Here is a 13,314-nt window from a genome sequence, read left to right as displayed (position 1 = left end):
TGCAGAATGGTGGTGGAATGTGCATTTGGCCGTTTAAAGGCGCGCTGGCGCACATTACTGACTCGCTCAGACCTCAGCCAAACCAATGTCCCCTATGTTATTGCTGCTTGCTGTATTCTCCACAATCTCTGTGAGAGTAAGGGGGAGACCTTTATGGCGGGGTGGGAGGCTGAGGCAAATCACCTGGCCGCTGATTACGCGCAGCCAGACACCAGGGAGATTAGAAGAGCACACCAGGAAGCGGTGCGCATCAGAGAAGCTTTGAAAACGAGCTTCATCAATGGCCAGGGTACAGTGTGACTGCTGTGTTTGTTGATGAACACCCAACCCCCTTGATTGACTCAGTCCCTGTAAGCAACTCCCCCTCCCCCTTCGAGTACAGCTTACTTATGCAAATAAAGTCACTCATTTAAAAAGCATGAATTCTTTATTGATTCATTATAAAAAGAGGGAGAGAAGTAAGGGTGTGCTTTGGGAGGAGGAAAGGAGGGATGGAGAAGGCCATTAAAAAAATAAAATTCAGAGTAACGACATCCTTCTGGTTGGGCTGTCCACGGGGGTGGAGTGGGCGGGTGCACGGAGCCTCCCCCCACGCGTTCTTACACGTCTGGGTGAGGAGGCTAAGGAACATGGTGAGGGGGGAGGGTGGTTATACAGGGGCTGCAGCGGCACTCTGTGATCCTGCTGCCGTTCCTGAAGCTCCACAAGACGCCGGAGCATGTCAGTTTGATCACGCAGCAGCCCCAGAGTTGCATCCCGCCACCGCTGATCTTCCTGCCGCCACCGCTGATTTTCCTGCCGGTCTTCCTGCCGCCACCTCTCATCTCGGTTGTCCCTCCTGTCCTCACGTTCATCCCTCCTGTCCTCACGTTCACTGGCCTCTTTCCTGTAATTTGAAACCACGTCCTTCCACTCATTCAGATGAGCTCTTTCATTGCGTGTAACTTCCATAATATCCGAGAACATCTCATCTCGCGTCTTCTTTTTCCTCCGCCTTATCTGTGCTAGCCTTTGGGATGGAGGAGGGACGCTTGAAATATTTGCAGCTGCATGAGGGAGATAAATATTTAGAAAGATACATTTTACAGAACAATGGTTATACTCTTTCACAGTGAAAAGCACTATTCACCTTACATAGCACATGTGATTTCCCTACAAGGTCGCATTTTTCATCTTAATAGTGCCTGCTTGCAACTCTTGGGTTACAGATCTCAGACACAGGTCCAGGCATCAGGATTCAGCTTGCATGCGGCCATGGTAAGCCACTGTCTCAGTGATTTACCCCTCCCCCCCCAACGCATGGCTAATACCACGCTAGCTCCCTGCTAATCAACAACCTTCCCCCTCCCCCCCACCCACTGCTTGTCCGGTAGCTTGGGGAAGATCGCCTCGCCGGTGACCAAACAGAAAAGATCATCGGCATTTCACTCCTCCCCTCCCCCCGCTTCGCTACGTGCAGGAAAGTGTTTTTTTTAAGCTGCTGCATTCCACGAACCCAGTAGAAAAATGGCCACCCCCCCTTACTTAAATTCCTGATTTCTAACCAGGTTATCCTGAACGATATCACTTTGCTGAGGATAACAGAACAAGATAAAGAGCGCATGCTTCTTGAATGCCAGCAGTCACCGGGACCATACGCCGCTATGCTTTGCCACGCAATGATACCTGATTACTTGCTACATGCATGGCATGGTAAAGTGTCCTACCATGGTGGGCGGAACAAGGATGCTTTGCCCAGAAACCTTCTGCAAAGGCTTCTGGAGTACCTACAGGAGCGCTTCATCGAGATGTCCCTGGAGGATTTCCTCTCAATCCCCGGACATGTTAACAAACTTTTCTAAGTAACTATACTGTCTGCGAATGCGTCCCAAGTCCTCAGGGCAAATCAATCATTAAAAAAGGCTTGCTTAAAAAACACTGTTTGCTATTTGCAAAGGTACACTCACCAGAGCTCCCTTCCATGGCGTCATTCTCTGGAATAGTTGCTTGTGAGGGCTGGGAGCAGGGTAATTCCGTCAGGGTGATAAAAAGCTCCTGGCTGCTGGGGGTCACGGAGTGCTGTGTGCTCTCTGCGAGGTCTTCCTCCTCTTCTTCATCTTCATCTTCCCCGTCTGACATGGCAGAGATTACAACCCCCACCTCGGAATCCACGGTCAGGGGTGGGGTACTTGTGGCGCAGCCCCCTAAAATTGCATGCAGCTCAGCATAGAAGCGGCATGTTTTTCGACCTGCCCCGGACCTTCCGTTTGCTTCTTTGGTTTTCTGGTAGGCTTGTCTGAGCTCCTTAACTTTCACTCTGCACTGCACGGAGTCCCTGCTGTGGCCTTTATCCGTCATAGACTTAGAAATTCTTTCAAATACTTTTTCATTTCGTCTTTTGGAACGCAGTTCTGTTAGCACTGAATCCTCTCCCCATATAGCGATCAGATCCATTACCTCCCGAGCGGTCCATGCTGGGGCTCTTTTTCGATTCTCAGGAGACTGCATTGTTAACTGTGCTGATGAGCTGTGCGTGGTCACCTGTGATGATGAGCTCTCCACGCTGGGGAAGCAGGAAATGAATTTCAAAAGTTCGCGGGGCTTTTCCTGTCTACCTGGCCAGTGCATCCGAGTTGAGAATGCTGTCCAGAGCGGTCAGTGGTGCACTGTGGGATAGCTCCCGGAGGCCAATACCGTCGATTGCGGCCACACTAACCCTATTCCGATATGTTAATACCGATATTAGCGCTACTCCTCTCGTCGGGCAGGAGTACAGAAACCGATTTAAAGAGCCATTAAAATCGATATAAGGTGCCTCCTAGTGTGGACGGTTGTGGCGTTAAATCGGTTTTAGGCTCCTAAAACCGATTTAAACGCCTAGTGTAGACCAGGCCTGAGCTATTCTTTTTAGGTGACAGATGTGAGGAACTGTCCCAGATTGAGGTATCATTAGAGGAGGTTTTGGAACAAATTGATAAATTAAACAGCAATAAGTCACCAGGACCAGATGGTATTCACCCAAGAGTTCTGAAGGAACCCGCACTCCTGGAGTGCTGGTAGCGTGGGCCCAGTGCCAGAAGGGCCCAAGCTGGGGCCACGGCACAGGGGAAGCTGCAGAGCGGGAAGCAGAAGGGGGGGAGCCAGGGGCTGGAGTGTGGGTGGGGCCATACCTGGCTGTTTGGGGAGGTACAGCCTCCCCCAGCCTATGATAGCTGCTGCCCATGCTTCCCCTGCATCAAGCTCACCTGTGCTCAACTGTCGTGACTGGCTGGGCTGCACTGGACTAAAAAACATGTTCTGGCTCACTGTCCCCCTGGATACCCTGGTCACCTGTCCCCCGTAATCCTCCTCTTCCTCATCCATCTCCTTCTCCTCCTCGCTGTTCACATTCGAGGCCTAAGACTTGGGCTCCTCCTAAGTATCCATGGGCTCTTGGGGGTGGTGGTGGGGTCTTCAGCAAGGATGGCATGCAGGTTTTTGTAACAGTGGCAGGCGTGTGGTTCCACACCAGATCTATTGTTGGCTTCCCTTGCCTTCTGGTATGCCTGCTGCAGCTCCTTGGCTTTCACGCAGCACTGCTGCTGGTCCCTGTTGTACCCCTTCTGCACGCCGCAAGCATCTGCTTGTAGATGTTGACATTTTTACATCTGGATCAGAGCTATGCCTGCACAGCCTCTTCTTCCCACAGACCCAGGAGATCTAGCACCTCCTGTGTACTCCAGGCAAGAGCATGTCTGCAGTGTTTAGCTGTCATGGTCAGCTGGGCATTGCACACAATGGAGAGCTGCTAGGTGTGTTCGCCAATCCGGGCAACCAAGGAAAAGGAATTTCAAAACTGTGTAGGATTTTAAGGGGAAGGGGCAGCTTCCTGTCCATCTGGCCCCAGGCAGTGGAGTTCACAATAGTGACCAGAGCGGTCAGGCTGGGGCATTGTCGGACAGTTCCTGGAGGCCAGTAACAGTTGATGTATGTAATGCAGTGTCTGCAATGACACCTTGTCAACCTACCTACATTAACCTTGACTCATGCTACTCGGGGAGGTGGTGTTATTAAGTGGACATAGTGGGGCAGTTTCGTCAGTGGGAACAAAATTTCAGTGTAAACACATCCACAACTAGGTTGATGTAAGCTGCCTTGCATTGACCTAACTGTGTAGAGTAGATCAGGCCGTAGGAAGTATTTCTAGCTGTGATCTTTTCACTCTGCTTCCCTACAGAGTGTTGGAGGAAGTAGCCTGCTCTTGTTTTGGCTGTCCCAGTGGTCCAGTATTAACGGCCTGGAACTTGACTTTTCCATTGTAAAGACAGGGTCTTTCATTCAAGTGCATAGATTCCAGCCAGTTCTTTTTAAATGGTCTGATTCCAAGCGAAACAGTTTAGTGACTCAAACCCATAGCCCTTACCTCCCATGTCCCAGGGAGAATAACCCTTTCCTCACAATGGGTAGCAGTAAAAAGTAGGCACCTTGATTTAGACATATGGTTAATAAAAATATTACTGAAACTTTCCGCCTTCCTCACAGTGCACAGCTCAGCATATCATGGACATAAATTCTGGTATCTGGTATTCTGGTATCTCAGTAGTTTTTCTACAACAAAACGGACAATGAATTTGTGAAGACAAAATGTACGCTATTCAGATTGCTTGGTCCTTTGTAAAATTTACTTGTAGTGTTTACATAATTCCCCAATGTTTCAGGGTGCCTTAATATTATTACTACTCTAAAACCTGAGAAACCTGAATTGCCAATGGATACCTGGTGAAGAAAACAAAAGCCTACAAGCATTACAGTGGCACTGCTGCACCATTGCAGTGCTTCAGTGTAGATGCTACCTACTCTGATGGGAAGGGTACTCCTGTCAGTGTAGGTAATTCACCTCCTCGACAGAAAGTAGCTAGGTCAAGGGAAGAATTATTTCATCGACTTAGTGCTGACTACACTGAGGGTTAGGTTGGCTTAACTACGCCACTCAAGGGTGTGGATTTTCTAGTGTAGTCCAGGCCCCAGTTTCTTTAAAAAATGGGAACTAAGATCCTAATTGATTTAGTTGCTTCTGAAAATTTTATCCACAGCTTTATTGTCTCCTTCACAGTAGAAAAGGCTTGCATTCTGCTTTACCTGAAACAGGGAAAAGATGTGTATCACCCCAATAAAGAATGAATGCTAGACATGGGCATGGCATATTATCAAGTAAGCTGGTTAAGAGCTTAGTTTTAAAAATGACCTCCCAATATGAGCCTGCGATTTTGCATGTGCTCTTGTTGGTGGGTGCAACTAACAAAATATTGCAATCGAACTACAAGATTCATGCCACTGCAATTTTACTAGTTGCGCATGCTAATGATTGTAAATAAAGAATTGAAGAGACATTTATTTCAGATAAAACTGAAGGGAGCAACAGGTTAGAAAGCAAGTTGAAGACCTTTTGAAATTGTTACCCTATGTATGTATGTATGTATGTATGTATGGGGCTGGTGTCTGTACCTCATTCTTTAAAATAGTCACTGATCTTAAATTTAATGAATAGACTTGAGAATATTTACATTTTAATTCCTGGTTCCCTATTTCTCATGTTCATTACGTGAAAAAAGTCATGAATCTAGAGCAAATGGAAAAATAGCACAGGCACACTAGGCTTTTGAACTCCATCACAAAAAAACAGATGCACTTTTTATATAAAAACAATTTAATTTATCTGCTGCTTTTGCTGTGAGAAAGGTCATTTGCTTGATACATTCTTTTTAATAAATGAGTCATCTCATTCATCATAGGGAACATTGGAACTGATTTAGGGCCAAACCTTACAATTCAATGGAGTCTTGCATGAGTAAGATCTGCAGAATTTGTCCTTAGACTTGGGAATGTTAGTGGCTTTCTCTGAACTCAATTCTCCAGGTATTTAGTGTACTATACAGTAACTTTCTTTTTCCTAGTAGTTTGTTTCACTGTTGTATCAACTTAATCTGATCTGAAATTTCTTAGGAATATTTCTACAGCTCTCTGTATCATAAAAGAATGTTTTTGTTCCAATTAAAAAAATGTAGTTCATAAACTCCCATTTATCTACTATCTAATTTGCAGAAGTTCAGCCAAAGTACTCCTTCTTTCACTTTCCACACAGACTAAATTCTTCTGGTCCTGCTTATCTTCTCATGTCAGCTTTATCTTTTTTAAAATCTGACCTTATTATCTGTGTTGCATCAATTTATTTGCCAGAGATTTAAATCCTGGCAAGCAAATCCTTTAGACTTGTCTGAAACAGCAGTTTTGCCATAAGATTTGTACTTGGGGAAAAATTATTTTAATGTAATCTACCTATGGCTTTCCAGTGGCATGCTGATTTAAACCCTGGTCATCTGATATACATTACAATATAAAAGAAATATAGTAACTCAATGATATTTTATTAAGTATTTTAAGTTATTGTAACAAAAGAGAAGCAAATTTTGCCTCAGGTAGACAGCAAAGCAAGAGAAAAAATGGTTTGGGGAACATACCATTTGACACAGATGCTGTTTGATTGTGAATTCAACCTCATTCTTTGATATGGCCAAGTACATTTTGCTCTACGTTTACAACTAGGGTCAGTTTTTCTGACATTGGTTTCCAAGTTGCATCCACAATATTGGCACATGCAATGTGTAAATGTGCCTTTATGGGCAAAGCTACCTGTTTTACAGGTGATGAGTGCAGACGCAATCAGGTGTAAGTGAGACTCCACCGTCTGGGAAAACTTAGGCCCTGATCCTGCAATTGGAACTGGACTTGGTAGATGTCAGTGGGCCAGCCTATGTAGCCCTCTGTGAGAGCAGCAGTATTTCACACTGTTAAGAAAAACATTTTTGTGAACTTTGATTTAACAGCATTTTAAACCTTTCTGGTAGATGAACCCATTTTGATAGCGTCTATACCTTTCAAACACAGAAATGGATACTCATGCAAACATTTTTACTGTAGTGTGAAATATGTCCAGTAGTGTGGTAATATGGAGGGTCAACCAAAGATTACTGCACTGCCTTAGCCCAGCAAAGGGGCTTAGCCCAGACTGGCTGCTTTGTGAGAGCCTCTTCACTACCTGGGCATCACAATAATGTGTCCTGCAGGGCCTGAATAGGCTTGGAGATATGGGAAATGTGCATGTAGGTCTGGGTGGGGATGGGCCATGGAATATGTGACTACAAAGATCCAGCATTCCTGACACATCGCGTAGGGGTGAAAAGTGGTAAGAGCTTCTCTGTTAGCCTGTTGTGATGGGGCAAGGCCAGATGGCTATAGGAAAGTAGTAAGAAACAGGTATGTCAGTCCCAGGCTAAACAAATCCCTGTTACCATTGTAACCAAATGGCAGTTGCTCCAGGTTAATCAAGACACCTGGGGCCAATTAAGATCCTTCTAGAAAGCAGTGGCGATAGCTAGGTTGATTGGGACACGTGAAGCCAATCAAGGGCTGGATGGAACTAGTTAAAAGTCTCCCAGATAATTAGAGGTGTGTGTCAGGAGCTATAGGAGGAAGCTGCGCTGCGCTGCTGGAGAAACGGGGCAGTACAAACCCTATCAGGCACAAAGAAGGAGGCCCTGAGGTAAGGATGAAGTAGATTGTGAGACAACAGAGACTGTGTGAGGGAGGGTTGCTTCTTCCCACCTCCTTTGCTGGCTCATGATGAAAATGGCTAAGTAGGCTCTGACCCTTGCCTTTAGTGAGAGAAGGGCTACGTGGAGGGTCATAGTGAGCCTCTGAGGCTAGTGTAATCTACCTGGAAGCGCAGGACCCACTGAGACAAGGTTGGAGCTTTGTCACACTATGTACTGAGGAGTTGTGTTGAAGCCCCACAGCCTGCCCACAGAAGGATGGTGATATAGATAATGGGGAAGATAATACACCTCTACCCCGATATAACGTGACCTGATATAACACGAATTCAGATATAATGCGGTAAAACAGTGCTCCGGGGGGGCGAGGCTGCGCGCTCTGGCAGATCAAACCAAGTTCAATATAACGCGGTTTCACTTACAACGCGGTAAGATTGTTTGGCTCCCGAGGACAGCGTTATATCGGGGTAGAGGTGTATTGCACTTGAATATAAGACTTGAAATAATAGTAAACTGCCCTGTCTTGTAGGTTCTTTCTTCAGTGTGTTGCGGGTCATGGATAACATTAGCCCACTGGATTAGAGAACTACCTTCAAGTTCCAACATGATGCTTAGGCAAGCCCGATGAAACAAAGTATTTCATCAAAATGCCATTAGTTGTATTGTCATGTGATGTTCTTGTATTGACCCTCCCATCACAGCAGATAACGAAGAAGTTGGCATATAAATGAGCTCTTTCCCTTGTATCCAGCCTGCTTCTCTTATCTGATGTATTGACTGCCAGCAAGAAGCAAAGTATATTTTATTTAAAAAAGAGAACATCTTTCAAGCAACAAGTAAACTGTCACAGGATCTCATTGTATAGCCCCACTCTTAACTGTTGTCCTCCAGGACCAGCAAGACATCATGTATCTAAAATACTTGCTCCTCTTACCTATATCAATTTGTCCACTCATCCAAGAGCACCTTCATTGCTCTACTAATAAAACTATGGAGATCAACAATGACCAAAGCAAGGAAAGTATCAATGACTAACCAAGCGGTCTTGAAGACAACTTTTTAATGAAAGTATCATAATGTCCTTACACTAAAAGTTCAGGCTAAAATTGCCAAGATAAAATTTATTGGAAAAATACCATAGAAATTACTCCAGGATCATTTAAACAGCTGTTTCCCCTACAAAGAAAGTTAGTATCTCATTAATTAAGGCAGACCACTGGCTTCACTGCATTCCAACTAAATGCAAAGCCTGTCTTTTCATCTTCATTCAATCAGTTCTACCCACTTGCTTATATACAACACATGTGTTAACTAATTGAGCTTTCTCCTACAGTCTGGATAGGAAGAGAGTTTATTATTTCAATGTTTACATATTTGGGAAGTACTATATCTATATCCGTGTGTGTATTTATGGGTGAAAGTTAAGGATGCCAATGTAGATAGGCAGATATGAGATCTCAAAACACCAATACTGACTTCAGATGGTGATACTGCCAGATTGATATTTATGCTTCAGCGTCTGTGCTAACATTCCAACTTGTAGCAATCCTGCCATACTGCACTACAGAGGAACACGACAGAAAAAGACTTAAACTCTGCCGCGTGTTTGGTGAAGATGCTCTATGCCGATGGGAGAGAGCTCTTCTGTCAGCATAAAAAAACCACCTCCGTGAGCGGCAGAAGCTATGTCGGCGAGAGACGCTCTCCCACAAACAGCACTGTGTACGTGAGTGCTTATATTGGTGTAACTTATATCATTTGGAGGGTGGTTTATTCACACACCCAAGCAACATAAATTATGCCATTGTAGGCTGTAGTGTAGACAGGGCCTTAGTCTATGATCCTGCAAACATTTATGCATGTGCTGAACTATGTCCCTATGAATAGTTCCTGTGAAATGTTCTCAGGGCTTGTCTACACTACAGGACTATTTCGAATCTACTTAAGTCGAATTTGTGGATTCGACCTTATGAAGTCGAATTTGTGTATCCATACTAAATACACAAATTCGAACTTCTGAGTCCACATTCACGGGGCCAGCTTCGACTTTGGAAGCGGTGCACTGTGGGAAGCTATCCCACAGTTCCCGCACTCCCCGCTGCCCATTGGAATTGTGGGATTTCCCCCCAATGCATGCTGGGGGAAAAAATGTGTCGTCATTGAACCGTCAATCCCGCCCTCCCTGTCTTCCTTGAAAGCGCCGGCGGGAAATCTGTTCGCGCCCTTGTCTGGTCGGTTACAGCGCGGACGCCACAGCACTGCGAGCATGGAGCCCGCTGCGATCATCGCTGCACTTATGGCCGTTGTCAACTCCTCGCACGTTATCGTCCACCTCTTCCACAGTCAGATGCTGAGAAACCGGGCGAGGAGGGTCCGGCAGCACGGTGAGGAGAGTGGCGCAGACCTCTCAGAAAGCAGGGTACGCCGGGCAGTGGAGATCATGGTGGCAATGGGTCAAGTTCATGGTGTGGAACGGCGATTCTGGGCCCGGGAAACAAGCACAGACTGGTGGGACCGCATAGTGCTGCAGGTCTGGGATGACACAGAGTGGCTGCGAAACTTCAGGATGCGTAAGGGCACTTTCCTTGAACTGTGTGACTTGCTGTCCCCTGCCCTGAAGCGCCAGGACACAAGGATGCGAGCAGCCCTGAGTGTGCAGAAGCGAGTGGCCATAGCCCTCTGGAAACTTGCCACGCCAGACAGCTACCGGTCAGTAGCGAACCACTTTGGCGTGGGCAAATCTACCGTGGGGATTGCTGTCATTCAAGTAGCCCACGCAATCGTTGAGCAACTGTTCTCAAAGGTAGTGACTCTCGGAAATGTCCAGGTCATCATAGATGGCTTCGCCGCGATGGGATTCCCAAACTGCGGTGGGGCTATAGATGGGACTCACATCCCTATCCTGGCACCAGCCCACCAGGCCAGCGAGTACATTAACCGAAAGGGCTACTTTTCAATGGTGCTGCAAGCTGTGGTGGACCATAGGGGACGTTTTACCAACATCAACGTCGGGTGGGCGGGCAAGGTTCATGACGCGCGTGTGTTCAGGAACTCTGGTCTGTTTAGACGCCTCCAGGCAGGCACTTTCTTCCCGGACCACAAAATAACGGTTGGGGATGTGCAGATGCCTACAGTGATCCTCGGGGACCCGGCCTACCCGCTAATGCCCTGGCTCATGAAGCCCTATACAGGCGCCTTGGACAGAGACAAGGAACTCTTCAACTACCGGCTGAGCAAGTGCAGAATGGTGGTGGAGTGTGCTTTCGGACGTCTCAAGGGGAGATGGCGGACCTTACTGACTCGCTCGGACATCAGCGAAAAGAATATCCCCGTAGTGATTGCTGCTTGCTGTGTGCTCCACAATCTCTGTGAGAGCAAGGGCGAGACCTTTTTGGCCGCTTGGGAGGTTGAGGCAAATCGCCTGGCTGCTGTTTACGATCAGCCAGACACCCGTGCTGAGAGAATATCCCAGCGGGAAGCGATATGCATCAGGGAGGCTTTGAAAGCGAGTTTCCTCGCAGAGCAGGGTAACCTGTGACTGTCCACTTGATTTTAAGAGAGCCTGATCATAAACCAAGTTTCCCCCAGTTCCGAAGGACGTTTTAAAACTAAGGACATGTTTTAGTAATTAATAATAAATCTTTCGTTGACTTTGCATTTCTCTTTCTTCGTTGAAACATGGAAGCACTCTGTGCTGGTTAAGGTGTGCACTGATGGGTGGGTTTGCAGGAAGGGGCGAGGGGTGCCGTCTTTGGATAGGGGTTAACATGACGGCTGTGGGTTTGGGCGTTGGAAGGGGTGAGGGGTGTGGGGGAAGGGTGAGTATCTGCCCCTGGATGAGGTCTCTTTTTGGGGCTCAGGGCACCGGGGAGGATCGTGACTACGGTCCAAGTGCATGTGAAGGGAAGCCTGCCTTTACATTCTGGGATGTCAGGCACCAGGACCCTGCACAAGCATACACATCAAGGAAAGACCCGGGGCAGCATACACCACACAGACTGTCCCTGGTGCCTAGTGACTGCAGTCTGTGTGTGCCCTGCAGTTGACCCTGCAGCCAAGTCTGTAGCATGGCACTGTGGGCTATGCAGTGAAATTACAAGCCCCCCTACAGAACAACAGAAAGTCTTCTGACACCAGAAACATGACGGAAACAGTCAGTAACACAAAACCGCTTTTAATAATGTAGTACACAGTGGGGGGTTTAAACTTGGAGTTGGGACTGGTTGATGCTTTAAGGAAAGAGCTTGTACAAATTTACAGCGCGACAGTTGTCTCGAACATTATCGGTGTGCTGCGGTGCAGGGACAGTTCTCACGGCCCCTACCGCCCCTCCGTCTTGTCACTTTGGGTGAGGGGGGGACAGGACTTCTTGGCGTTGGAGGGCGGTTGCAGATGCACTGCAGGGGGGCTCTCTCCTCCTGACTGCGGTCTTGCAGAACATCTACAAGGCGCCGGAGCGTGTCCGTTTGCTCCCTCATTAGACCAAGCAGCGTTTGAGTCGCCTGCTGGTCTTCCTGCCGCCACCTATCCTCCCGTTCCATGTGTGTGCGATGCTGCTGACACAGGCTCTCCCTCGACTGTCTCTGCTCTGCCGCCTCCGCTCTGGAGCTGGCCATCAGTTCCTGGAACATGTCGTCCCTTGTCTTTTTCTTTCGGCGTCTAATCTGAGCCAGCCTCTGCGAGGGGGATGGCGGGGCAGTCCGGGAAGGACCCGAAGCTGTGTGATGCGAAAAAGTAGGTGATTTCCTTGAACAAATACATGTTTTCCAACAGTAAACACAGTCTAGTCAGTTTCAGTTAAGAAGACCAAACAGGGAACCAAGTCTCAGGAGATCTCGGAACTAGTCCGAGATTTCGGAATACGCTCTCATTGGCGGCGCGATTGCACTGGATAGTGCACAAGCGAGGAGAGACAGCTGCATCCCTCTTGCACAAAGTCCTGGTAAGCCTTACAGTACAGAGTGCTTATCAGTTACTGCTTAGCTGTGCTCTCCTGCTGGAGGCAATGTGCAAAGCAGAAAAGATGAGCGTTATGCGGCACCTCCCGCCAGTGAACGGGAAAGACCCCTGTATGCGTTTCCTCTGTGGCCTGCAACACGTGGCTGTTAAGCGAGGGTCATTCTTATGCAAAGTAAAACTCTGTTAAGCGAGGGTCATTCTTATGCAAAGTAAAAGTCTACCATGCACAATAGTAACAGTACACTAATTCCACTAATTAGATGCAGCACTTCCACAACGACATCACCCTGAGGCGTGTCAGGCGCACACAGAGAGAGCGGATGCTAACAGAAGCCCTGCACAGACCAGGACCATACGCTGCCATGCTCGTCGAGGCGATGGTCCCCCTGTACCTGAGGATGGCCTGGCGCGGAAGAGTGTGCTTCAACGGAGCACCCAATAAAGCACCTCTCCCAAGAAACCTCTTGCTGAGGCTTTTCCAGCTGCTCTCTGAGAGCTTTTTTGAACTATCCCCAGAGGACTATTGCTCCATTGCTGTTTGTGTAGACCTGCTGTTTGTCTAGTTTCATATTTAAAAATTGTTATATAGTATTTCTATTTTTTATATATATCCCTGTTTCTTAAAAAAATAAATGTATCCCTGTTTGTAGCACTTACCGCCTGATCCTTCCCCTGATTCCGAGTCCGGGTTAACGGGCGGGGACGGTTGGTAGGGGATCTCTGTGAGGGTGATGAAGAGATCCTGGCTGTCAGGGAAAGCGGGAGTGGGTTCGATGTCGCCTGCGCC

The sequence above is a fragment of the Mauremys mutica genome, chromosome 2 (genome assembly GCF_020497125.1).
Source record: "Mauremys mutica isolate MM-2020 ecotype Southern chromosome 2, ASM2049712v1, whole genome shotgun sequence".
Classification (NCBI taxonomy): Eukaryota; Metazoa; Chordata; order Testudines; family Geoemydidae; genus Mauremys; species Mauremys mutica.
Note: the sequence above shows the minus strand (reverse complement) of the source record.